Here is a 27709-nt window from a genome sequence, read left to right as displayed (position 1 = left end):
GGACTGGCCAGGCTAAATTGCTCCTTTGTGTCCAAAGGTTAGGTGGGATTACGGGGAGTGGGTCTAGATAGGGTGCTCTTTCAGCGGGTCGGTGCAGACATGATGGGCTGAATGGCCTCCTTCTGCACTGTAGGGATTCTATGGTTCTATGGAAGGGATAGACTCGAGAAAGGGAGGGAGCGATTGATAGGGAGTCAGGTAGTGTGGATTTAGGAGAGGTTGTGACTGAAGCCCCGAGAGCCTGGTTCTGTCCATCAGGACTTAGGGAGGACAGCCGCAATGCAGCCCAAGGCAATGTGGCATACGAGGCTGTCTAGGGGTGGGAAGGGAAATGTAGATCAACGAACAAAGCAAAGTACAGCACAGGAACAGGCCCTTCGGCCCTCTAAGCCAGTGCCGACCATGCTTCCCGTCTAACCTAAAACATTCTACACTAACGGGGTCCGTATCTTTCTATTCCCATCCTATCCATGTATTTGTCAAGATGCCCCTTAAATATCATTATTGTACCTGCTTATACAACCTCCTCCAGCAGCAAGTTCCAGCCACCCAATACCTTCGTAGTAAAAAGCTTCCCTCACATCCTCTAAACTTTGCCCCACGCACCTTAAACCTAGGTCCCTAGTAATTGGCTCTTCCACCCAGGGGAAAACGTTTCTGACTATCAACGCTGATCATGCCCCTCATACTTTTGTAGACTTCTACCAGGTCGCCTCACAACCTCTTTCGATCCAGTAAGAACAAACCGACTTTATCCTCATCCAAGAAATATGACAGTAATAAGGAAGCCTATAATTAAGGCTGTCATAACCCCCACGAGGACCAAGGGGAAACAATAATTTATCTCCCTGTGGGGCTCATAGAGTACGAGCTCTACAGGTAGGGGGCGGATGCCAACCGCCTGGGGTTTGTTGTGAGCAAGGTATAAATGCAGACGGAACTCAGGCTGGATGAAACAAATCCTCCCAGCTGGGATTGCCCTGGGGGTGAGATGCTGCATTCCACAGGTTATTGTAAATATGTAAATAAATCTTTCTTTGTTTACGACAGCTTTCCTCTGAGATGTAAGGGCGATTGTGTCTCTGCAGCTAAATACACAGGATCCTGAAGGTGTATTGCCTACTCAGAATCACAAAATGGTGATAGGAGAGAAGGAGGCTATATGGCCCTTCATCTCAATGGAAGCAATTCACCTCGTGACACTCCCTGGCCTTTGCCATGTAACTCTGTACATTCTTCCTTTCCTGATAACAGTCCAAATCCTCCTTGAAAGCCTTGATTGAAACTCTCCCACACTCTCAGGCAGTGCAACCCACATCCCAACCATTGACTGCATGGAAAGGTTTCTCCTCATGCCTCCATTGCTTCTTTTACCAATTACCTTAAATTTGTGCCCTCTCATTCTCAATCCTTCCACTGAGGGGGACAGTTTTTCCCCTAACTATTTTCTCCAGACCCCTCAAGGTTTTGAATACCTCTATCAAGCCAACGCTCAACCTTTCTTCTACAAGGAAAATAGTACCAATCTCGCCAATATCATAAAAGCAAAATGCGGCGGATGCTGAAATCTGAAATAGAAACAGAAAATTTTGGTAAAACTCGCACGTCTGTCAGGATCTGTGGAGAGAGAGAAACAAAATTAATCTTTTGAGTCCTTACGACTTCTTCAGCGCTAAAGAGAGGGACAAATGTGGTAGATTTTACACTCTTTAAGAGAAGGTGGAGCAGGCGGAGAAAAATAGAAAATCAGGGTAAGGAGCTCAGGAGAGATTTAGCATAGATGTCATGGAACACAAGACACAAGAGTGTTAATGATTGTGTAAAAGACCAAAGAAGGTGCTGATACTGTCATAAAGGTAAGATAGTAGAAATGTCTTAGCAGAAAAAGGGTCCGCACTCTGCAAAAACAAAACTTAAGAATGAGGGACAGCTGGTCCTGTGTTGAAAAAATGAAAGATTTTAAAAAGAGATCAAGTTGGAGGAGAGGACTTCCGGTGGCACTCGCGAGTGGAGCGGCCACATCAAGAAGCGGCTCTCGCCGGTGCACACTATTTTCGCCGTTTTTGGGGGTTTCCCCGGTTTATTTCCCCTGATTTGTTTGGCTTTCAGGGCCTAAGGGACGGGCGCCAAATTGAACCAGTTGAAAACCGGTGAAGAACCCCGTGGGAGTGTTGGGCAGCCGGAGCGGAGGCGTCGAGCCCAGAGTGCATGGCAGTTGGAGCGGCTGGGGTGGAGCCTAACACGAGGTGGCAGGCCCGAATCCAGGACGTGGCATGGAGCGGGGAAGTAGAACACTGGAAAGAAGGACCTAAAGGGAGAGTTAAGAAGAGCGAGGAGAGGACACGAAAAGTCGTTGGTGGATAGGATCAAGGAAAACCCTAAGGCTTTCTATAGGTATATCAGGAACAAAAGAATGACTAGAGTAAGATTAGGGCCAATCAAGGATAGTAGTGGAAAGTTGTGTGTGGAATCAGAGGAGATAGGGGAAGCGTTAAATGGATATTTTTCGTCAGTGTTTACACTGGAGAAAGACAATGTTGTCGAGGAGAATACTTAGGTACAGTCAACCAGGCTGGATGGAATTGAGGTTCAAAAGGAGGAGGTGTTAGCAATTTTGGAAAGTGTGAAAATAGATAAGTCCCCTGGGCAGATGGGATTTATCCTAGGATTCTCTGGGAAGCCAGGGAGGAGATTGCAGAGCCTTTGTCCTCAATCTTTATGTCGTCTTTGTCGACAGGAATAGTGCCGGAAGACTGGAGGATAGCAAATGTTGTACCCTTGTTCAAGAAGGGGAGTAGAGACAACCCTGGTAATTATAGACCTGTGAGCCTTACTTCGGTTGTGGGTAAAATGTTGGAAAAGATTATAAGAGATAGGGTTTATAATCATCTTGAAAAGAACAAGTTGATTAGCGATAGTCAACACGGTTTTGTGACGGGTAGGTCATGCCCCACAAACCTTAATGAGTTTTTTGAGAAGGTGACCAAACAGGTGGATGAGGGTAAAGCGGTTGATGTGGTGTATATGGATTTCAGTAAGGCGTTTGATAACGTTCCACACTGTGGGCTATTGCAGAAAATAAGGAAGTATGGGATTGAAGGTAATTTAGCAGTTTGGATCAGTAATTGGCTAGCTGAAAGAAGACAGAGGGTGGTGGTTGATGGCAAATGTTCATCCTGGAGTTCAGTTACTAGTGGTGTACCGCAAGGATCTGTTTTGGGGCCACTGCTGTTTGTCATTTTTATAAATGACCTGGAAGAGGGTGTAGAAGGATGGGTTAGTAAATTTGCAGATGACACAAAGGTCGGTGGAGTTGTGGATAGTGCTGAAGGATGTTATAGGATACAGAGGGACATAGATAAGCTGCAGAGCTGGGCTGAGAGGTGTCAGATGGAGTTTAATGCGGAAAAGTGTGAGGTGGTTCACTTTGGAAGGAGTATCAGGAATGCAGAGTACTGGGCTAATGGCAAGATTCTTGGTAGTGTAGATGAACAGAGAGATCTCGGCATCCAGGTACCTAAATCCCTGAAAGTTGCCACCCAGGTTAATAGGGCTGTTAAGAAGGCATATGGTGTGCTAGCCCTTATCAGTAGGGGGATTGAGTTTCGGAGCCACAAGGTCATGCTGCAGCTGTACATAACTCTGGTGCGGCCGCTCCTGGAGTACTGCGTGCAGTTCTGGTCACCACATTATAGGAAGGATGTGGAAGCTTTGGAAAGGGTTCAGAGGAGATTTACTATGATGTTGCCTGGTATGGAGGGAAGGTCTTACGAGGAAAGGCTCAGGGACTTGAGGTTGTTTTCGTTAGAGAGGAGAAGGCTGAGAGGTGACTTAATAGAGACATATAAGATAGTCAGAGGGTTAGATAGGGTGGACAGTGAGAGTCTCTTTCCTCGGATGGTGATGACCAACACGAGGGGACATAGCTTTAAATTGAGGGGTTGTAGATATAGGACAGATGTCAGAGGCAGTTTCTTTACTCAGAGAGTAGTAGGGGTGTGGAACGCCCTGCCTGCAACAGTAGTAGACTCGCCAACTTTAAGGGCATTTAAGTGGTTACTGGATAGACATATGGATGAAAATGGAATAGTGTAGGTCAGATAGGCTTCAGATGGTTTCACAGGTCGGCACAACATCGAGGGCCGAAGGGCCCGTACTGCGCTATAATGTTCTATGTTCTATGTTCTATGTTCTACTGGGTGGCTCCCGCTCAAGATGTTTTTTTAAGAAGTTTGAAGTCCGGTCCCAGGTGATTTTTTTTTAAGGATTGAAGAAAGAAAAATAATAAATTGTTAAAGACTGCAAAAAGTGCCGTGAGGGGCAGTTGTGAAGAAGGGAGGAAATGAGGGTTCGCCGTTGAGTGAGAGGGCCAGCAAAAGTGCCAACAAGATGGTGGAGGCCGCACCGCATGGTGGGGCCACACTGCTTACGTTGGAAAAGATGATCGAGGTGATGGCTATGGAACTGGAGAAGTAGTTTGCGAGGCACATGGAGGCGTTGAGGAAGGAGATGGTGGTCGCACTGAAATCATTGATGGAGGAGGCAATCGCCCCGGTGAGGGTAGCTGTGGCAAACGCACCGGCCAAGGTGAGAGAACAAGGTGAAAAGATGAAGGAAGTGGAGGAGGCCATGTCGCAGCACAGCGACCAGCTCACCTCGATGGGGGATGAGCTGCGGAGGGTTATGGAGGTCAACAGAGGGTTTCGAGAAAAGCTCGAAGATTTGGAGAACCACTTGAGGCGGCACAATCTGAGAATTGTGGGCTTGCCCGAAGGGGCAGAGGGTTCGCCACCAAAATCAGTAATTATCTGCTTCTATAAATACCACATGAAGGAGAGGATGTTAAGCTGGGTGAAGCAGAAGCACCAGGTGCAGTGGGCTGGTGCTAGAGTTTGCATTTACCAGGACTTGACGGTGAAGTTGGCGAAGAGACGAGTGACGTTCGGCCGAGTAAAGGCGACACTGTACAACAAGGGGGTGGGATTTGGTATGGTATACCCAGTGAAGCTGAGGGTGACGCGTAACACCAAAGATTTTTATTTCAAAATGCTGGAGACGGCTGAGGCATTCGTGAAGGTAGTAGGCTTGGGACAGGAGTGAGGGGTGGAGCTGGAAGAGAGATCATGCACTGTGATTTGGGAGCTGGAAAATGTGTAAATGTTATAACTTTCTTTTCATTGACCTGTATTGTAACTTACTTGATTTCACATCGTTATAAGAGTTTACATTTTTGTTTGGTTTGATTGGCATTCTTTGTTGCGATGGTTAGATGTTATTTTAGTGAATTGTATGGGTTGGATTGTTTTTCTTTTACTTCTGGGACTGGGTGGGAGGGGATGGTATGCCTTGGGGGTGGGAGGGTGGGTGGGGCACCCGCATTAGCTAACTAAACTCGGCAAGTGAACGGAGGAGAGATGAGAGAAGGGCTGTGGACATGGGAGCCTGGTTCGCAGGTTTTGATGGCCTATGAGGTGAGCAAGGGGGGGTGAAGGGATTGATACCAGATGAGGTTTTTTTGGGAGGAAGTGCAAGGGGGATTCTGGGACGGGGGAGGGGGTTCTATGTTAATAATGGATAGGGGTGGGTCAGGCTCATGGGGCAGGGCCCGGTGATATGATGATGGTGGATAAGAAAGGGGGACAGGCTGAGAGTCCCCCAGTTAGGATAGTCACGTGGAATGTGAGGGGGTTGGGAGGTCCAGCCAAGAGGGAGATTGTGCGTGTTATTGGTGACTATGGGTGATTTCTGATTCCTTTTTGGTTTTTTTTTGTTAGCATGCGGGCTGCTGTTTAGGGATTTGGTGGGAGGATGGGATTGTTGTTGTTGATATGGGGATTGATATTGTATTCGTTACTGCTTATTTTTTATTGTTGGTGGGTGTAAATTTGGGAGAAAATGTGAAAAAGGAGAATAACAATATGTTTTTATAAAAGTTGGAGGAGAAAGTTCAAAGTCTGAAATTATTGAACTCGATGTTGAGGCTGTAAAGTGTTGAACCAGAAGATGAAGTGCTGCTCCTCCAGTTTGTATTGGGCTTCAATGGGACATTGCAGCAGGCCAAGGCCATGTGGAATGAGAGCAAAGTGATGAATTCAAATGGCAAGCAACAGGAAGATTGGAGTCATGCTTGTAGACTTGGCAAAGGTGTTCCGCAAAGCGGTCATCCAGTCTGCATTTCGTCTCTCACATGTAAAGAGCATGGCATTGGACCTCTCTAATCTATCTTTTACTGAAGATCCTCATCCCTGAAACCATTCTCCTGAATCTTCTCTAAAGTACCTCCAATTGAGGCCAAACCAGTGATCTGTACAAGTTTAACATATCATCCTTGCTCCTATAAACAAAGCTTAGAATGCTTTATTAACCGTTCACTTTTCCTATCCTGCCGCCCTCAATAACTCATGCACTTATACACATCAGGCCCCCGTCTACTGTACCTTCTTTAGAATTGTACCCTTTATTTTATCTTGTTCTTTTGCATTAGGACAGCACTGTAGTACAGTGCTTACTACAGTTGCTTCACAACTCCATGGTCCCAGGTTCGATTCCCAGCTTGGGTCACTGTCTGTGTGGAGTCTGCACGTTCTCCCCGTGTCTGCGTGGGTTTCTTCCCGGTGCTCTGGTTTCCTCCCACAGTCCAAAGTTGTGCAAGTTAAGTGGATTTGGCCATGCTAAATTGCCCTTAGTATCCAAAAAGCTTAAGTGGGCTTACTGGGCTGCAGGGATAGGGTGGCGGCGTGGGCTTGAGTATGGTGCTCTTTCGAAGGGCCTGTGGAGACTTGATGGGCTGAATGGCCTCCTTCTGCACTGTAAATTCTATGATTATTTTCAACCAAAATGAATCACTTGTCTGCATTAAATTTGATCTGCCACCTGTCTGCCCATTCTACCAACCTGCCTAAGTCCTTTTGAAGTTCTATACTATCTTCCTCACTGCCCATAATGCTGCTGAGTTTTGTATCATCAGTATCTTTTAGAAACATAGAAACTAGGAGCAGGAGTAGGCCATTCAGCCCTTTGAGCCTGCTCCACCATTCAATATGCTCATGATCAATCCTCTACCTCAATGCTATAGTCCTGCTTTCTCCCCATACCCCTTGAGACCATGGAATCCTAAAACCTCATCCATTTCTTTCTTCAATACATTCAGAGACTTGGATTCGACAGTGGTAGAGAGTTCCACAGGTTCACTACCCAGTCCTAAATGGTTTACCCCATATCCTGAGACAATGGGCGACATTCTCCCCTACCCGGCGGGGCGGGGCGTCCTGGCGTACCGGAGTGGCGCCAACCACTCCGGTGTCTGGCCTCCCCAAAGGTGCAGAATTCTCCGCACCTTTAGGGGCTAGGCCCGCACCGGAGTGGCTCCCGCTCCGCCGATGGCGCCAAAACTGGCGCCAACGGCCTTTGGCGCTACGCCGTCTGGCGTTGGGGCTGGCCGAAAGGCCTTTGCCGGTCCGCGCATGCGCTGGAGTGTCAGCGGCCGCTGACATCACCACGGCGCATGCGCAGTGGAGGGGGTCTCTTCCGCCTCCGCCATGGTGGAGGCCGTAGCGGTGGCGGTAGAAAAGGAGTGCCCCCATGGCACTGGCCCCCCCGCCAATCGGTGGGCCCCGATCGCGGGCCTGGCCACCGTGGGGGCACACCCCGGGGTCTGATCGCCCCGCGGCCCCCCCCAGGGCCCCGGGGGGCCCGCCCGCGCCGCCACAGAGGTGGATTAAACCACGTCGGCGGGATTGGCCTGTCAGCGGCGGGACTTTGGCCCATCGTGGGCCGGAAAATCGCCACGGGGGGCACACCGATCGGTGGGGCGTGCTTCCCGCTCCCGCCGATTCCCGGGTGGCGGAGAATTCCGGCTACGGCGGGGACGGGTTTTACGCTGGCCCCGGGCGATTCCCCAACCCTGTGGGGGGGTCGGAGAATTCCGCCCCATGTTTCCCCATTCTAGATTCTCCAACCAGGGAAAAACTCCTGTAGATTTGTTAAGCATGCTTTGCTTTTCATGCTGATTTCATCCAATCCTGTTAATGTTTTCCAAATGTTCTGTTATCATGGCTTTTATAATATACTCTAGCATCTTCCTCACTTCTGATGTCAGGCTAACTGGTCTGTAATTCTCCATTTGTTTCTCACTTTTTAAATCATTGGGTTACAGTTGCCACCCTCCAATCTATAGGAATTGCTCCTGAATCTATAGAATTTTGGAAATGCCCATCAATGGGCCACTTCCTTTAATACTCTGGGATGTAGATTATTAGGCCCTAGTGATTTGTCAGCCTCTAATCTTATTAATTTCCCCAGTATCATTTTCTTACTTATACTGATTTCCTTCAGTTCCAGCCTCTCACAAAACCCTTGGTTCCCTAATATTTCTGGGAGATTATTTGTGCCCTTTTTAATGAAGACAGAACCAAAGTATGTGTTCAATTCTTATGCCATTTCTTTGTTCTCCAGTATAATTTCCCCAGCTTCTGTCTGTAAGGACGTTACTAATTATTTTCTCTTCACATATTTAGAGAAGGTTTTATGGTCACTTTCCATATTCCTTGCAATTTTACTATCACAATCTATTTTTCCCCTCTTGATCAAATTTTTTCTCCTCTTTTACTGAATTCTAAAATGCTGCCAGTCCTCAGTCTTGCTGCTTCTTCCGGCAATTTTAAATGTCTCCTCTTTGCATTTAATATAATCCCTAATTTATTTTGTAAATTTTGCACCAGACAGGAATGAAAAATTGTTGTAATTCATGCATTCTTTCTTCAAATATGAACAATTGCCTATCCACTGTCAACCCTTTTAGTAACATTCCTCAATTTGCCCTTGCCAATTTGTGCCTCAGACCCTCATAGTTCCCTTTATTAAGATTCAGGACCCTAGTATCGGATTTGACTACTTCACTCTCCAATTTAATGAAGAATTTTATCATATTATGGTTGCTCTCCCCCAAGGGATCCTTCACAAGATTGTTAATGAGTAATTTCTCATTGCACAGTACCCAGTCTAGAATAGCCTGTTCTCTGGTTGGTTCCTCAACGTGTTGGTTTAAAAAAACATTCTGTACACACTCCAGAAACTCTTCCTCTACTGTACCATTGCTAATTTGGTTTGTCCAATCTATGTGTAAATTAAGCTTACTCATGATTACAGTCGTACCTTTATTGCATTCATCTCTAATTTCTTGTTTAATACCTTCCCTTAAATCTCCACCACTGTTTGGAGGCCGATAGACAACCCCATCAACATTTTCTGCCCCATGGGGATTCTTCTCTCCACCCATACAGATTCCACATCATGATTTTCCGAGCCAATATCCTTCCTTACTATTGCATTGATTTCCTCATTTACTAAAAATGTTACTCCACCTCCCTTCAATTTTTGTCTGTCCCGCCTAAATAATGAATACCCCTGGTTGTTCAGTTCCCGTCCTTTGTAATCCTGCAGCCATGTCTCTGTAATTGCAACTATATCATAGCCCTTTATATCTATTTGTGCTGTTGATTCATCTATCTAATGGTGAATGCTTCCCGCATTGTTCACAAAGATTTTAAACTTATCTTTTTAATCTTGCTCATCATCTATTATTTAGCATTATGGCCCCATTTGCTTTTCTTCCTTGTTTTCCCTGCCTTTGACTTTTGCTTCTTACAAATAAGTCTTTTATCTCCATCCTTGTTTCTCCCTCCACTGTCTCCCTAATCAGGCCCCATTCCGCTGCTATTTTAGTTCATTTCAACCCTGACAGCTTTAGCAAACAGCATCCCTTCCAAGGACATTGGTCTCGGTCCTGCCCAGATGCAATCCGTACCAGTCCCACCTTCCCCAGAGCCGGTGGCAGAAATCTGAATCCCTCCCTGTGGCACCATTTCTCTAGGTATTTACTCATCTGGAATATCCTGTTATTTCAATACCCAAACTATCATTTTTAGAAGCTTGCCTACCACTGATGTTAAACTATTGGCCTGTAGTTGTTGGGCTTACACTTACACCCGCTTTTGAACAAAGGTGTGCATTTGTAATTCTGAATTCCTCTGGCATCATGAACAAAGTGTGGCAAAGCAAATAACAACAATACTCCAATCTAATGATGAATAGCAACAATCATAATAACTCTAACATTAATAAAGAGCGGAAAAGCTGAGTCTAGTGCTGAGAGCTATACGGAGGAATCCGGCTGAGTCTAGAGTCTCGTGCTATAAGGAGGTAAAAAAGCTCTTGAACATAAATTAAAACTTCAAAATCAAGAGGCAATCACCTTTGCTAGTACAGAATTAAACAAAGCTTGAACTTAGTGGGAGGGCTGAAAGCAAAGTGAAATGACCAAACCTAAATAAAAAGGGGCATCTTGCTTAACTGAACATCGACATGACTTTAAAGTTTTAAAGTAGTTGAGAGAACTTCATCCAACAGAAAATTGAACTGCTTGTACAAAAAGAGATGGCATTAAACCTGTGCCTCATTCAAAAGAAAAAATACAAGGCATGATATTGCAAAATAATTTAAAGACTAAAGTTATCCAAAATTTAAACAGGATGAACAGGTGAATTCAATTGTTATGTTGGGCAAACCAGTTGTCTGAAACTTTTCTCCAAGATTTTAACATTAAAAAACATGTGGATTTGTATGAAAATGGAGATCAGGGGTGAGAACCTAATAGAATGGTTCAGAGACTGTTTTAAAAAATGGAATCCCTGGTAACAATTTAGTGTTAAGACTTAAAGGTGAACAAAGAAAATTGCTGAATCCAGATGGTAAGAAGTGATATCACAAGGGATGTTTCCTTGGATTCTGATTCATAGTCATGAGTACCAGAAGTATTTGCCACCAATCAACCATTTTGTTCTTGACAAAGTTAACCAGACAATACATATTGGGTGAGCTCTCTGGACTCCCTGTGGCATGCTTCTCGATGGTGGGTGGCGACCAATTGTTGGCCGGTGACGGGATCTTCTGGTCACTGGAAAACCCTTAGTGGGGGTGCGCCATGAGCAGGACAGGAAGGTCCTGCCAGGATGAACAGCCAGAAGATCTCCCCAATTGTAAAACTATTGGGTCCATCAAGAATACTGGGCGCGATTCTCCGCCCCCCACGACGGGTCGGAGAATAGCGGGAGGGCCTTCCCGACATTTTTCCCGCCCTCCCGCTATTCTCCTCCCCCCCCGCCCAACTCCCGACACGAATCGCTGCCGCCGTTTTTTTACGGCCGGCAGCGATTCACAGCTGATAGATGGGCCGAAGTCCCAGCCCTTTACGCTGTTTTTACGAACGGCAAACAGACCTGGTCTGTCCGTTCGTAAAAAAGGCGGGAACAACTCGCTTTTCATAACCATGGCACCGATTGGCACGGCAGTACCACGGCCGTGCCAAGGGTGCCATGGGCCCTCGATCGGTGGGCACCGATCGCGGGCAGCGGGCCCGATGCCCGCGCACTATTTCTCCTTCCGCCGCCCCGCAGTATCCATTCGCGGGGCAGCTGAGGGGCATCCCGGCCCGCGCATGCGCGGGTTTCGCGCAAATACGCGATGACGTCATCCGCGCATGCGCGGGTTGGAGTCTTCCAATTCGCGCATGCGCGGCTGACGTCATATGACGCATCAGCCGGCGCTAACTCCGGCAAGCGGGCTTAACGAGATTCGTTAAGCCCGTGATGCCGGAGCTTACGGCGTCGGGCTGCTAGCCCCGACCGGGGACCAGAATCGGTTCCCGGTCGGGAAGGGGCGCGCTGGCGTCAAACCCGCCCGGGTTTGACGCCAGCCTTACGATTTCTCCCGTTTTGGGAGAATCGCGCCCTCTATTCCAGTGTCCAGAGAGTACATAAATCCAATACAGATTTTACAAAGAACCATGGATAATGCAAAACCAAGGTACAATCTTTTAAGGAAGGACATATAGAAAAGCCATACAGATTACCCAAAATAAAAACAGAGATCTTTTGCATGGCCAGTAATATAAAAATCTCTCATTTTAAATAGAATTCGGAGCCTTTGAACTCAGACAAGCTGGACTTTAAATCTTAATTGTCACAATTGGTTAGTTTTATCATGGGTTAAACTTTATAATGTTGCCAAGGCAGGATGAATTTCTTAATTTAAAAAAAACATTCCAATTAAGAGGCAATTTAGTGTGGCCAATCCACCTACCCTGCATGTCTTTTTGGGTTGTGGGGGTGAGACCCACACAGGCATGGGGGAACTGTGCAAACTCCACAGGGACAGTGACCCGGGGCCGTGATCGAACATAGTACTCAGCACCATGAGGCAGCAGTGTTAACCACTGCCACATCGTGCCGCCATCAAGACAGGCTGTTTAACGGTAAAATGTGACAAAAGGGAGTAGAAGTTTACCTGCACTGCACTGTGTGTAACATGTTAGTTGTTAAAATGTTTACATTGTTGTAGTTTGTTGTATTCTGACAGCGTTATGGAAAATAAAAACATGGCCATGGTGTCCTAAGCCCAACCATCTTCAGCTGCTTCATCAATGGTGTTCTTTCCAACATAAGGTCAGATGTGGGGATGTTCGCTGATGACTGCACAATGTTTTTTTAAAATAAATTTAGAGTAACCAATTCATTTTTTCCAATTAAGGGGCAATTTAGCATGGCCAGTCCACCTAGCCTGCACATCTTTGGGTTGTGGGGGCGAAACCCACGCAAACACAGGGAGAATGTGCAAACTCCACACAGACAGTGACCCAGAGCCGGGATCGAACCTGGGACTTCGGCGCCGTGAGGCAACAGGGCTAACCCACTGCGCCACCGTGCTGTCCTGACTGCACAATGTTAAGTACCATTCGTGACTCTTCAGATAACGAAGCAGTCCATGTACAAGTGCAGCAAGACCTGGACAATATCCAGGCTTGGACTGACAAGTAGCAAGTAACATTCGCGCCACAAAATTGATTGATTGATTGATTTATTGTCACATAATAATAATAATCTTTATTGTCACACGTAGGCATACATTAACACTGCAATGAAGTTACTGTGAAAATCCCCTAGTCGCCACATTCCGGCGCCTGTTCGTGTGCACTGAGGGAGAATTCATAATGGCCAAATTACATAATAGTACATCTTTCAGGACTTGTAGGAGGAAACCGGAGCACGCGGAGGAAACCCATGCAGATATCCGGAGAACGTGCAGACTCCGCACAGACAGTGACCCAAGCCGGGAATGAAACCTGGGACCCTGGCACTGTGAAGCCATAGTGCTAACCACTATGCTACCGTCCTAACCACTAGACTTCTAGACTATGCTACCGTGCTGCATATGTACCGAAGTACAGTGAAAAGTTTTTTTCTGCAGCCAAGAGAACGTACACAGTAGACATAAAGAATAATCGACACATTACATCGACAAATAGTGGTTGATTACAGTGCAGTACAAGTGCCAAACAAAGTAAATACATGAGCAATAGCAGCATAGGGCTTGTGCATAGTGTTCTTACAGGGAGCAGATCAGTCTGAGGGAAAGTCATTGAGGAGTCTAGTAGCTGTGCGGGAGAAGCTGTTCCTATGTCTGAACGTGCAGGTCTTCAGACTTCTGTATCTTTTGCCTGATGGAAGGGTCTGGAAGAGAGCAGAGCCTATGTGGGAGGGCTCTCTGATAATGCTGTCTGCCTTCCTGAGGCAGCGGAAGCTGTAGGCAGAATCAATGGAAGAGTGGCAAGTTTGTGTGATGCGTGGGGCTGAGTTCACCACACTCTGCATTTTCTTGCGACCTTAGGCTGAGCAGTTGCCATACAAAGCTGTAATGCAGCCAGATAGGATGCTCTCTATGGCACATCTGTAGATGTTTGTGAGAGTTGATGCAGACATGTCGAATTTCTTGAGCTTCCTTCAGAAGTAGAGATGTTGTTGGGCTTTCTTGACTGTTGCATCAATGTGAGTGGACCAGGACAGACTGTTGGTGATGGTGGCCCCCAAAGGAACTTTAAGCTATTGGCCATCTACACTTTGGTGCTATTGATGTATATGGGAGGGGGGCGTGCTATGCTTTATGAAGTTGATGATCAGTTCCTTGGTCTTGCCGGCATTTAGAGAGAGGTTGTTTCCGGTACACCATGCAATCAAGTGATCTATCTCCCTCTGTAATCTGATTCGTCGTTGTTTGAGATACGACCCACCACATTCGTATCATCCGCAAACCTATAGATCGAATGGGAGTTCAATCTTGTCACTCAGTCGTATAGGAAGTACAGTAGAGGACAGAGCACACATCCTTGCGGGGCCAGGTGTTGAGGACAATTGTAGAGAAGATGCTGTTACCTATCCTGACAGATTGCGGTCTGTTAGTGAGGCAGTCAAGGGTCCAGCTGTACAGAGAGGGGTCAAGTCCAAGATTACAGAGTTTGGTTATAATGGTGTTGAAGGTGGAGCTGTATTCTATAAACAGCAGTCTGATGTAGGTATCCCTTTTCTCGAGGTGTATGAGTGTTGATTGTAGGGCCAGAGAGATAGGATTTGCTGTGGACCAGTTGAGGCGATAGGCAAACTGTAATGGATCGAGGCCGTCTGGGAGGCTGGCGTTGATCCGTCTCACGGCGAGCCACTCAAAGCATTTCTTGATGACAGATGTCAGGGCTACCAGTCAGTAGTTATTGAGGCACTGACCAGGGTAAAGCAAATTCCTGATAAGTCAGTTTGGAGAAATGCCTGTGTGATTGGTTGCCATGGGGAGTGAGATTCAAATAGCAACCTATTGAGGTGAGTGGCAGTTTTAGCACCATTTGCAGTATCTCAAGATAAAACGGAGAGCTGCTGTTTGAAACACAGGATTAAAGAAGCTACTCAGTGAAAAAGCAGGGAAAACAGTTTCTTGTTTATGACATGTGTTAAAGTATGCTTTTTATCAGAGAATTCCTACAGTGCAGAAGGAGGCCACCTGGCCCATCGAGTCTGCAGCGGCTCTTCGAAAGAGCACCCTAAACCCACTCCTCCACCCTATCACTTTAATCTCACGTAACCTTGGGACTCGAAGGGGCAATTTTATCATGGCCAGTCCACCTAACCTGCACATGTTTGGACTTTGGGAGGGAACCAGAGCACCAGGAGGAAACCGACCAGATAGAGAGAATTTGCAAACTCCACACAGACAGTCACCCAAGGTCAGAAACAATCCTGGGCCCCTGGCTTTGTGAGGCAGCAGTGCTTATAGTTTGTTTCCTATTTAGAGGGGAATAAAAGAGGGATTTAAAGAATGGTGAGCCATCAAGGTGTGCTATGCTGTTGATAATAATTTCCCTGAAAACTTGGGACGAGTGGAAGAGTCGATGGACGTTGGAACTTTTGACCTGGTACAGCCTGGAGAAGTGAACCTCGACTGGAAAATTGGAAATTACTTTGGGAATTTTCCTTTAATGCTACATATCTGCCAGAAGTGTGGAATACAGTGAAAGTATTGTAAGGCATATTTTGGTTGCATCAGTTAGTTAGTACAGAAGTACTTATCCATTAGTTTGATGTGTTAGTTGCCTGGCAATCAATATTTGATTCCTCTTGATTTTACAACGTTTTTACTGTAAAAGCCTTAAAATATATCTTGTCCTTCGGTTTTCCTATTGGTGATTGGGAAATTCATCTCTTTCTAAGTTTTCATGCTCTACAGGAGATCATAACAATGCCATATTATACAAAGTACATAGTAAGGCTAAAGAGAGTGAAGAGAAGATTTACATGAATGATCCCAGAAATAGGTGAGTATGGAAATAAGGAAAGGATGAATGCGCTGGCTTACTTCACTACTGATAAAAGCAAGCTGAGTGGTGACCTAAGAAAGATTTTTAAAATGATGTAAGTTTTTGAAAGAGTGGACACAGAAAGAATGTTTCCTCTTGGGAGAAGAGTGTAACTAGATGCCATCGATATGAGATGATTACCACAAAATCCACTAGAAAATTCAGAAAAAACGTGTTTAGCCACAGACTGGTGAGAATTTTAGTATAAGGGTCTGTCATATACAGGATTAATGTTAGACTGATGTTGACATTATCAACCTCAAAGTTTTGCAAAAAGGCACAGCAGACAGATCGAGAGTCAATGTAGTGTTGAGGCATGTAGAGATGTAGAGATAGCTACTTGCCTGTACCCTTTCACCTACATATATATATCATGGCAAGCAATTAATAAAGACTTACTGTTCACCTACTGAAGGCCTCAAAGTCTTCATCAAGAAAAACCATACTAATACTCTCACAACGAGATTGGGAAATTCATTATCACAGGGAGTGGTTGAAACAAATAGTACAGATATATTTAAAGGGAGGCTATTTTGGCTTTTGAGGGAGAGGGAATAGATGGCTACAAAGGTAGATTTAAATGAGAATAGATATGAGGACTTTTGAATGATGCAGAAATACCAGCAAGAACGGTCAGGCAGAATAGCCTTTTTTGGTGTTGCATCACTGAATTTCCCCTGATGATCTATTTTTTTTAACCTCCATATATTTCCTGGTTTTCTTCAGATTTGCTGGCTGACCGGCTGAGTGTTCCCAATGTTTTTGGTTTTTATTTCAGATTTTCAGCATCCACACCAATTTGCTTCTGTTAATCTCCAACACCTGTCAGTTCTGCTGCTCATGAAAGATTGCCAGCATTTGCTTCTTCCAGCATCATGATTTTGCTTATTGAGCATCTGGTGGTTTGCTCTCAGGGTAACCCTATGCAGCATGTTAAAATGATGGTGTGCCGATGTTCACTGTCACTGGGGTCAAAAGCCTGGTACTCCCTTCCTAAAAGCACTGTGCTTCTGAAACACATGGACTGCAGCGGGTCAAGGAGGTGGCTACCATCACCTTCTCAAGGGCAATTAGGGATGGTCAAAAAATGCTAGCCCTGCCATCAATGCCCACATCCCATGAACAAATTTATAAAAATGTATTAGCATATCTCTACCCCTTTCCATTACTGAAGAGTGACTGCCTCAAATCTACAGGTTTAGCACATAATAATAGTTTAAACTTAAAAATACTCTGTTTAAAGTATTATAATAGACAATATGGAACCTGAATACCAATCGCAGACTGAATTTTCTGTATGTGGAAAAGCATCCATTTCCAATTGGACTTCCCTATTCTTATCTCTCTTCAGTGTCTTATTCACAGTCTGTTAATTGACTAGTTAATGGTGCAGGAGAACCTTTTCAATCAGATTATGGTGCTTTAATAGTTGTAGGATAGAATTTAAACCAAATGACCTAGTTAATAGGAAACTTATGTCCAATTATCGGTTAGAGAGGAGCAATATTTACTATTGAAGTACTTCTGATATCCAACATCTGCCACCTTCAACATTCCTACTGGTTACATGGGGGCACAAACTAGGAGAAACCGTTCCTCCCAACATTACCCATTGAATTAGAGAGTGAAAGCAAATTTAAAAAGAACAAATGAATGAAAGTGTCAATGGATTCTGAATTAAACAAAATAGGAATGTTCTGAATAAATGGACCATGTAGTGAGTGCCTGAAGGAGGAAAATCTCACCACAAGCTTTCACTTCTGTTCTGCAGAAATGCAAATTGTACCAGTTTAAAGAGGTCGAGCAACAGGGAGACATCGGAACTTCACATATAAAAATCTATCACAATGGCGAGGCTAATTTAAAAAACAATAAGACTGTTGAATTTGAAATCAAGTTATAGAACACAAAGGCAAGGAAGATATGCACAACCTTGATAAATCAGTGATGAAGCCCTGAGTTGGCTCACATTTTGGCACCAGACCTCCAGAAGGCTATCAAGGAATTAGAGAGGGTACAGAGGAGATTTACTGTGAGTTGTGTCAAGGGCAAATAACTTATGGAGACAGTGGCTAAGTTGTTTTTTTAGAGGGGGTTAAGGGGAGATTTAATACAGGTGTCAAAAATCATGAAGGGTTTTGATAGAGAGAATAAGGAGCGACTGCTTTCACTGGTTGTAGGATCGGTAAAGAGAGGATACAGTTTTAAGGTAATTGGTAAAATAATAAGTTGGGGGAGGGGGCGATGAGAATTTTGTGTGAAGTGAGACGTGAGCTGGAATGCACTGCCTGAAAGGGTGCTGGAAACTAATTCAACAACAACTTTCTAAAGAAAACAATTACAGGGCTATGGGGAAAGAATAGAGGATTGGGACTAGAGCTGGCTCATGCACAGTAAATCAAGTAACCTCCTTCTAAACTGTATCATTCTATTATTTTGTGCATATTTTTGCAATTTTCACGGCTCTTTTGTCCATTTTGCTTGAGTTATAATATAAAAATGTAAGCAATTTCATTTTTTTTGATCTCCAGCTAGCAATCTGTCTAATTTTGAAAATACAAAGCACAGCCGAATTCAAAACTGTTTTTATTTGTGTTTTATCTTTTTTGCCTGTATAATTAAAATCAGTGCCAGGGCAACCAAGAACGCATGTTGACATCATAATTAAAGTGCAGATAAACAAAGCATCATGTAAAATCTTTTGTGTGAACCGAAGATTGTTAACCAAATATGTGCTTTCCACATTTATCCCAAAGAGGAAGTATCTCCAGTTAAATGAATTCAGTTAAATGTCATGCCACTTATCTCCTGAATAGATTTGTACGAGGGAGAAGTGATTGCATTCTACTAATGATCAGTCTTTGTCTGCCATTCCATAAAAGTCTCCTCCATCTATAAAGGATGACATGGCCTGAAACGTTTCCTTCTACAGAATTAACTTTTTGAAGTGTGTTGCAATAAATGACTCCGGTTTATTGAAGTGATTAAGTTGGCCATTGTCTTCAGGTCAGTCTTAGTCCAACAGTTCAGTGGCCACGGGATTTGCATTGACTTGTACTTCCCTGGCCTGGTTGAGGGATAAATACAAATGGTTATTATTAGATCAATAGAAAAATAGATCAACAGCAAGATAACATTGGCAGGGAATTCAGGAGCTAGATTTTGGCTACTGTCGCAGGTAGCAGGAGTAGGAAAATTTACCAACCCACTGGACCTATCTCAGAAGTATGGCATAGCATAGACAGCCATGGGATGGGAGGTGCCCAGGCAGGCTGGTTAGAAGGCCTTGCTCAGTTCTTTGTGACTTCATCCCAGTTAATATAAAAGTTGTTAGGCCCTCTAGCCCTTATTCTCCACACCCCTTACCAGCTGAGGCATGGGATATGAAGTGGAGGTAGAGGAGGGGGTGAAACGCAACCAAATATAGAAGAAAAAAACAAGTCTGTCTGGAAGGCAGGGTGATTAAAGACAAGTCAAGGCACAAGGAAGTAGTGTGACAAGACTGGATGGCGTTTATTTTAATGCAAGTAGTCTTGCAAATAAAGCAGATGAGTTGAGGGTGTTGATAAACACAAGTGAATTTGATATTATTTCTATCACAGAGACATGGTTGAATGAGGCGCAGGACTGGCAACTCAATGATCCGGGATTGAATCTTCATGCTAGATTGGGGGGGAAGGGAAGGGGTGAGATAAAAGGGCAGATATATAGATAAATCTCATAGAAATGCAAAATAATAGGGGCAATAATAGTAGGGGATTTCAACTTGCCCAATATCAACTGAGATAGTCAAAATGTGAAAGGATTAGAGGGGGCAGAATTCCTAAAATGCATCCAGGAGAACTTTTTATGCCAGTATGTTGAAAGTCCTACAAGGGAGGGTGCAGTGCTGGATCTTGATTTAGGGAATGAAGCTGGGCAAGTGGTGGACATTTCAGTGAGCGAGCATTTTGGTGACAGTGACCATCACTCAGTAAGATTGAAGGTAGTTATGGAAAGGGACAAGGATGAATCGGAAATAAAGGTTCAGATTGGGGGAAGACCAATTTTAATAGGATAAGACAGGATCTGGCCAAAGTCGACTGGGAACGATTACTTGTAGGAAAATCTACATCAGAACAGTGGGATTATTCAAAAGGGAAATGGAGAGAGTACAGGGCCAACATGATCTAATGAAAGCGAAAGGTAGGAGCAACAAGTCCAGAGAACCCTGGATGTCAAGGGTTGGATAAGGAATAAAGGGAGGCTTATGACAGATACTGAGGGCTCAAAACAGTGAAAGCCCTAAAGGAGCATAGAAAGTGCAGGGTTACCTAAAATGAAATTAGGAAAGCGAAAATGGGGGAGAGGATCATGAAAAGCACTGGTGAGTAAAATAAAGGAAAATCCAAAGCTGTTTTAGAAGTATATTAAGGGCAATAGAAAGTTCAGGGAAAGAGTATTTGGGACCAACGTGGCAATCTGCTTGGGACAACCTTTATAAAACCCATTTTTCGTTGTGGGCCTCATCTGAGGGGAGTCACATATGGTGACCAATTATAATTGGTAATTGGCACTAAAGGACAGACAGACTAATGCACGAGATCTTAAGCAAGATAATAACAGAAATTATGCTTGTATCCACAGAAGTCCAGAAGCTCCAGGAAGAGAAGGAAAGAAGAGAAGAGAGAAGAGAAGATGAAGACAAACTCCATCTTTCTCCTATGGATAATAGTAGAATCCATGTGGCTGCGCGTGAACGTGAACCCCCTCACCCCAACCCCCCCCGGCCGTCAATGATTCACTCCCCCATAGCACACAGAGCCCAGTAACGACCAACGGTACGCCAAAATGGTGTGATAGGTTTATAACATGGTACTCCCTTTCATGTGTAGTTGAATCACTTCTGGCATTGGAAATACTCTGCAGCATCGTGCAGACCATTCGCATGAAGAAATGGCGAAGGAGAGCCTACCGCTCTCGCACCCCGGTATACAGGATGAGATCCCCTATTTTCGGTTTCCACCAGGCCCCCAAACCCCTTGAGATGTAATTAAGAACTTTTGTTTTGCATGTGCGTCATTTGTAAATAAAGAAATGTGTTTCGTTCGTGACTGTAAGATTGTGAAACTCTGTGCTTGACCGCCAAGCCAGAGGAAAATGTGAATGCTGCTATTATATTTTGTACTGTTAGGAAGTTAGTATATTTGGATGACTTAAGTGAGAGTAGTTTATTGAGGATAGTTAGAGGTTCCAGTTCTTGTTTTGTAATGCATGTCCCTTTATGACATAACGCCCCTTAGAATTGTTAGTTAAAAATTTTTATTGCATAGTTATGGTCAGTGTAGAGGTCAAGGAAGAGTGCTCGCTGAGTCAGGGCATGAAGACACTGCAGTAATGTGATCCTTCACGCTTCGCGTTGAGGATTACAAGGAGGGAGTGTAGCCACCTGGGTTGGCCACTTCCCGATTCCAAAATGGATGTCCGCAAAGAATGCAGGGAAATTCAGCCAGGCACAGGGAAACAAGCAGGTGCAAAGTTTCCTGTGTATTAAGACTTGCAAAAACCCAGACAGAACCGAAACCAGCAACCACCTGCATATTAATGAGCGATCCCCAGGAACAATTGGATACATTAAAGTAATTGAGACCAAACCAGACTCCCCGGCGCCAGCTGGAGCCAGGACAAAGGAAGGTCAACGAACACATAGGAACCGCCCAGCGATCAGGGAACAGCTCCGGTATTGGAGAAATCGTTTCAAGCGATTGGGACTTGGTCCAATTGATTGGGAGCATGTCCGGGGTCCGCCCAAAAGGGCGTGAAACCCCTGGGAACTATAAAATAGAGTCCCCAAGTTCAGTTCGATCTTCTTGGCAGCTCTCGAAGAACTCTTGACCGTGACTCTCAACAAGGAGAGACCTGCCTAGCAGCTGCACCAACTAAGTAAGTCTCCAGTCAACGCACGCTATGAGATAGGCGCTCCTAGCTACTAATCCATACCAGCTTGTAGCCTGCAGCCTCAGAATCGAACGAAAGGCCATTGTTCCCCTGACATGGTGGGCCATTTCCAAAGCTAAGTATAGGCCTTTTAGTGTTAGAGATAGTCTAGTAAGTAGAGTTTTATACATGAGTAGTGATTGACTGTGTATAATAAATGTGTTTTGATTTGAAACTTACTAACTGGTGTATTGAGTTATTGATCAGCACTTGGCTTTGAACCTCATGGTGGTATCAGAAAGATACCTGGTGACTCTAGAGCAAAGGTTATTAAACAGAGCACTTAAGTGTAAAACAAGTGTGAAATATGCTTTGAACCACATTAAATAAGGTAAATATCTTAAAATATTTTCCTTAAATTAATGATGGTTTCACTTCACATGAATTTATTCTCGCATTCAATGGTGAATGCAAAACATTTATACTGTCGGCACTCAGTGTCAAATACAAGCAGGCCCAGTTCAGTCACAGGTAAAAACTGGCTTTAATTGACCAGAATTATGTGCTTTACCTCTAACCTGAGAAGTCAAGCTCTGGCTAGATGAATATTGCATTTCCACTTTACCACTTTTCACCACCTTCCCTCAGCCCCCACCATGCTCCACCAATCCACCCCCACACTGACCAACAGGCCGATCCAAGCCAAATTGTAAATATATGCTGATCAATAGACTGAATTGGCAGACCCCCTTCCTACCCATTGAGAGCTTGCCTGAAGCAGACACAACTTACTTCATTTAAGATTTCATGGGCTATCAATTTGGGCTGGTTTCAAACGTAACACTGAAAACACAGAGTTGTAACACAGTGCATCATCCAGGTCAGTGTTTCAATGATTCAGAATGTCATTGAATAAATGCCACTTCTTGTGTGAAAGCACAAAGGAGAACTGGTCCAATGTAACAATGACTCATTCCCCTGAACCTGCAGATAACGGAATGGTGTAGACAGAATTGCTGAAAGATTAGAAGCAAGATGCTAAGTAAGATTATTTGTTGTAAGACTAGTGTACTCGTGGGCATGGTGTTACTTGATGATCAGAGAACAAATGGCTATCTTGGATTGAAAGTCAGCTAGTTGATGTCAAACAATGGCATTTTCATAATAATAAAAGTGTTCCTGAATTCTTACAGCTAATTGTTCCATTATTACTCACCTTTATGCAACTTCCAGTTCACAATCTTCTTTTTTTAAATATAAATTTAGAGTACCCAATTCATTTTTTCCAATTAAGGGGCAATTTAGTGTGGCCAATCCACCTACCCTACACATCTTTGGGTTTTGGGGGCAAAACCCATGCAAACATAGGGAGAATGTGCAAACTCCAGACGGACAGTGACCCAGAGCCGGGATCAAACCTGGGACCTCGGCGCCATGAGGCAGCAGGGCGAGCCCACTGCGCCACCATGCTGCTCCTCAGTTCACAGTCAATAGCGTAAAATCTATTGTTTGTCACGTTCTCCTAGTTTGAATCTTTCCATGTTGAGATTTGGCCTAATGAAACAAATGATACTACGGGACATGCATGGCAAGCAACTCACTGTCTATATCTAGTACCTAATTACAAATATTATTTTTTCCTGTTCTCCTCTCTTGGTCCACTTAGAGCATGCAATGCTTGTTGGCTGAAAGTGCAAATATACAAGCTCTACCAAATGTCATTGTTTAACAGTGACTGAGTGCAGTGTAATGACCAATCCCGCTTTAAGTTCCTCTCCTCCCAAAATAATGGACACCACCTTCAAAAGGTGGAGACAGAACGAGGGGACACTGATGGTTAGGGACATATACACCGATGACAGAGTAGCGACCCTGGAGGAACTCACAGTGAAGTCCCAACTACCAAAAGGAAACAAACTGCGACACATACAGGTCAAAAACGTTCTCCGTAAGGAAACGGTGGCGTACCCCAGATACTAGGACATTCGCCAGTTGAGGAAATGGGTGACCTAGGGAGGGGGAACTATGGGGACCTGTACGGCTGACTGTTGGAGGAGGTACCCTCCCCCATGATGAGGCAAGAGAAAAATGGGAAAAATAAACAGGCATAGAAGTAGGGGGAGGACTCTGGATCGAAGCACTACACAGGGCGATCTCCATTTCTACATGTGCAGGGCTGAACCTAATGCAGCTAAAGGTGGTTCACACAGCTTGAGCCAGCATTTATTGGCATAGCTGTGGATCTGGAGTCACATGTAGGCCAGACCAGATAAGGATGGCAGATTTTCTTCCCTCAAGCACATTAGTGAGCCAGATAGGTTTTTACAACAATTGATAATGGTTTCATGGTTGTCATTAGACTTTTAATTCCAGATTTTTATTGAATTAAAATTCCACCAACTGCCCTGGTGGGATTCGAATCAAGGTCCACAGAGCCTCCTGGGTTTTTGGATTACAGTCCAGTGACAATACCACTATGGCGCTGCCTTCCCCTACTGAGGCAATGGCCAAGATCGTGTGTGTGAGGGTGGAGCCATGCCCAAAAGTGATGGTCTTCGGGTTTTCAGAGCAGCCAGAACTCTTTATGGGGGGACGATGCCTCAGCCTTTGTCTCCCTGATCGCCCACCGGAGAATCCTGCTCGGCTGGCGATCAGCAGCATCACCCAAAACTACAGAGTGGCTGTCCGACCTGGCGGAATTGCTCCTGGCTGGAGAATAGAAAATATGCAATCTGGGGGTCAGAAAATGGTTTCCACAGGACATGAAAGCTGTTCACCAACATGTTTCAGTATTTGTTTGTAGTCAGCAACCAGTGGGTGGGGGGGAGGTTTCAGAGAGGAGGGAGAGGGAGGATGTGGGAGGGGTAGGAGGAGAGGGAGAGGGAGAGGATGGGAGGGGTGGGAGGAGGATGGGAGTGGAGGGGCGAGCCGCTAACAAGCCATGGGACAAAGGGAAGATGGGTGGGGGGTGGGGACAGGGAGTGAGTGAAAGCATGCAAAGTAGCGAGAGAGATAAGTGATGAAATCACAGTGGACGGGCCTGAGGGTGAGCTTAAAACCAAAGTAAATGGTAAAGACAGAATGGTAAGTAAGCACTTGGCCACACCGATCAGTATAACAAAGGCAGATTGGCAAAAGGAGGGCCCAGGCCGCAGCAGAAGGGAAGACAAAGGCCTATAAATATCTGTGAGGATTTCTAACTGTCTTTGTCTTCCCTTTTATCTTTGTTTTCTTTGTTCTTGTTTAATAACTTCAATTTGTTCCCTTGTTTTTTTTCTGTTTTGTTTGCTGTTTTGCTTTGCGTGATATACAGGGCGGAATTCTCCGCTCCCGGGAAAAATCGGGAGGGCCGTCGTGAACTCGGCCGAGTTTCACGACGGCCTCGGAGGCCGCTCCTCGCCCCCTATTCTCCCCTCCCGGCGTGGCTAGGAGCGGCGCTCCTTAAATCTCGGCCGCGGGGGCGTCGTGCTGAGAATGACGCGCATGTGCGGCTGATGTCATGGCGCTGACGGCACGGACTCGCGCATGCGCCGTGGCTGTCTTTCTCCTCAGCCGTCCTGCAAGACGTGGCGTCTTGATCTTGTGGGGCGGCGGAGGGGAAATAGTGCGTCCGATTTGGACGCCGGCCCGACGATCGGTGGGCACCGATCGCAGGCCTGACCCCTCCCGAGCACAGTCGTGGTGCTCTTTCCTTTCTAGGCCACCTACAAGCCCCAAACGGGCTTCTCACTCCCGTTTCACGACGGCAGCGACCAGGTGTGTTTACCGCCGTCGTGAAACGGCCGCGAACGGCAGGCCGCTCGGCCCATCCGGGTCGGTGAATCGCCTCACGGCGAGCGGCGATTCTTCCGAGCCGGGGGGGGGGGGGGGAATCGCGGGGGGGCGCAATGGGGGCGTGAACTTTGTCGGGGGGGCCATCCTGCGATTCTTATGAGCTGAAATGTGAAAAATAAAGGGCTGGATTCTCTGCCAGCGGGATCCTCGCTTCACCGGCAGCGCAATCACACCCATGGATTTCTTGACAGCGTGGCGTGACCATAATGGGAAACCCCATTGGCGCTGCCAGCAGAGATGGTGGGACGGAGAATGCCGCCCAGAATGTGAAAAACAATTAAAACATTTTTTTAAAAAAGGATGGCCAATAATGCTGGTCTAGCCAGTTAAGTCCACACTCCATGAAGCATGGTAGCATTGTGGCTAGCACAATTGCTTCACAGCTCAGGGTCTCAGGTTCGATTCCGGCTTGGGTCACTGTCTGTGCGGAGTCTGCACATCCTCCCCGTGTGTGCATGGGTTTCCTCCAGGTGCTCCAGTTTCCTCCCACAGTCCAAAGATGTGCAGGTTAGGTGGATTGACCATGCTAAATTGCCCGTAGTGTCCAAAATTTCCCTTAGTGTTGGGTTGGGTTATGGGGATAGGGTGGAGGTGTTGACCTTGGGTAGGGTGTTCTTTCCGAGAGCTGGTGTGGACTCGATGGGCTGAATGGCCTCCTTCTGCACTGTATGCTATGATGCTGAACAAATAAAAGAGTATATGGATTTACAACAATCCTGTATTTTCATGGTCATCCTTACCGATACCAGCTTTTTATTCCACGTTTTGTTTAATTAATTTTATTTAAATCCCACAGCCATCATTGAGGAATGTCTCCAGTTATTTAATCCAGGCCTCTGAATTTACAGACCAGGCCCATAGCCATTATATTTCTGTGCCACAGGTCACATATCATGTGAATCACCAAATGGTTTAAAGATTACTTTGAAAGTTGAGGAAGGCAGAAAAGGCCAGTTGTTATTGGGTTAATGAAGGGCAGCCAATCTCCAATTTTGCTTGAGTAAATTGATCCGATCAGAGACAAATGGGGTATGTACTAATATCCTTGAATCGGGATGAAGTAAGGGAGACATTATCCATATTCAGGTCGGGAGCTGGCCTTCAAAACTGGAATATGTCAAAACTCAAATATTATAAGCACTGTATTAAAAAATGTTGTATGCATCATTAGGAAAAATAATCTTTACATTCATCACCAACATCGAGTCATATGATACCTTTTAATGCCTCTTTTCAACAGTACACATATAAATTGCTCCATATTGGTATTTCAACTACAGCCATTGATTGAAACCTTTGGACCATTTGCTGGTAATGTTTTAATGGAGCAAAATAGCTGATCTTAAAAAGGTTTCTCTTTGTCATGTCATTAATATTGGGAACAAGGCCAGCACAAGTAGCAGGAGCTGAGCGTTGCATTAAACCAAATGCTGTCTCAGACTAATCCAATCTAAAAGCAAAATAAAACAGCTGATCTATTGAGAAAAATAAAGCAGGGGGCTCTTTATTGTCGCCCACAGTGCCCAAATTGGACTCGGTTGGGATTATTTTATGAATATCAATGGCCCGTTTTAGTGCCAAGTCTAGTAACCATTCCACATTGAAGCATTAAAGGTCATCACTCGCTGCAGCTTTTAGAGGACTTAATTTGGAAGGCTGCATTCATTTACCCATTTCAAAGCAGCTCTTACTGAATCTCTGTGCTCTACTCTTACACATAAACAGGTTGGTACTTGTTATGGGAGACTGTCCCGGTGATGATTGAATTCAATGCACAATTCTATTACATGAACTGAGTCCCTGCTGTTTATTTACCATTTAGGAAGCGTTATTTAGTTTGGGATAATGATACAGTCAATATGAAAAGGCTAATGTGTCCCAGTTGTCCTTTACCTAAAGATATTCTCAGTGATTGTTTAAAAACAGTTTGAACCAAAAGATGCTCATCTACAAGCCCAGTGGACCAGTCAATAGGATGCCCAGAAACCAAATGCCATCAATAAAATGCTTGGTTCAATGTAAAGTGGCAATTGATGTTGAGGGAGGCGGATTTTAACTCAACCCGCTGGAGCAGAACCGAGTGAGTGAGCATTTAAAACGGAAAGATCTCATTTGCTGCTCTATTCCTGGGGATTTGGGAATTTAGCACCACTGGTTTGAGAAGAATTTCTATTATTCTTTTCCTGACCTCAGGATCTCCCAATGTTCTTTAATGCAAGTGAAGGA

Source organism: Scyliorhinus canicula, chromosome 1, assembly GCF_902713615.1.
Source record: "Scyliorhinus canicula chromosome 1, sScyCan1.1, whole genome shotgun sequence".
Taxonomy (NCBI): domain Eukaryota; kingdom Metazoa; phylum Chordata; class Chondrichthyes; order Carcharhiniformes; family Scyliorhinidae; genus Scyliorhinus; species Scyliorhinus canicula.
The sequence above is the reverse complement of the archived record's forward strand: the minus strand, read 5'-3'. Positions refer to the sequence as shown.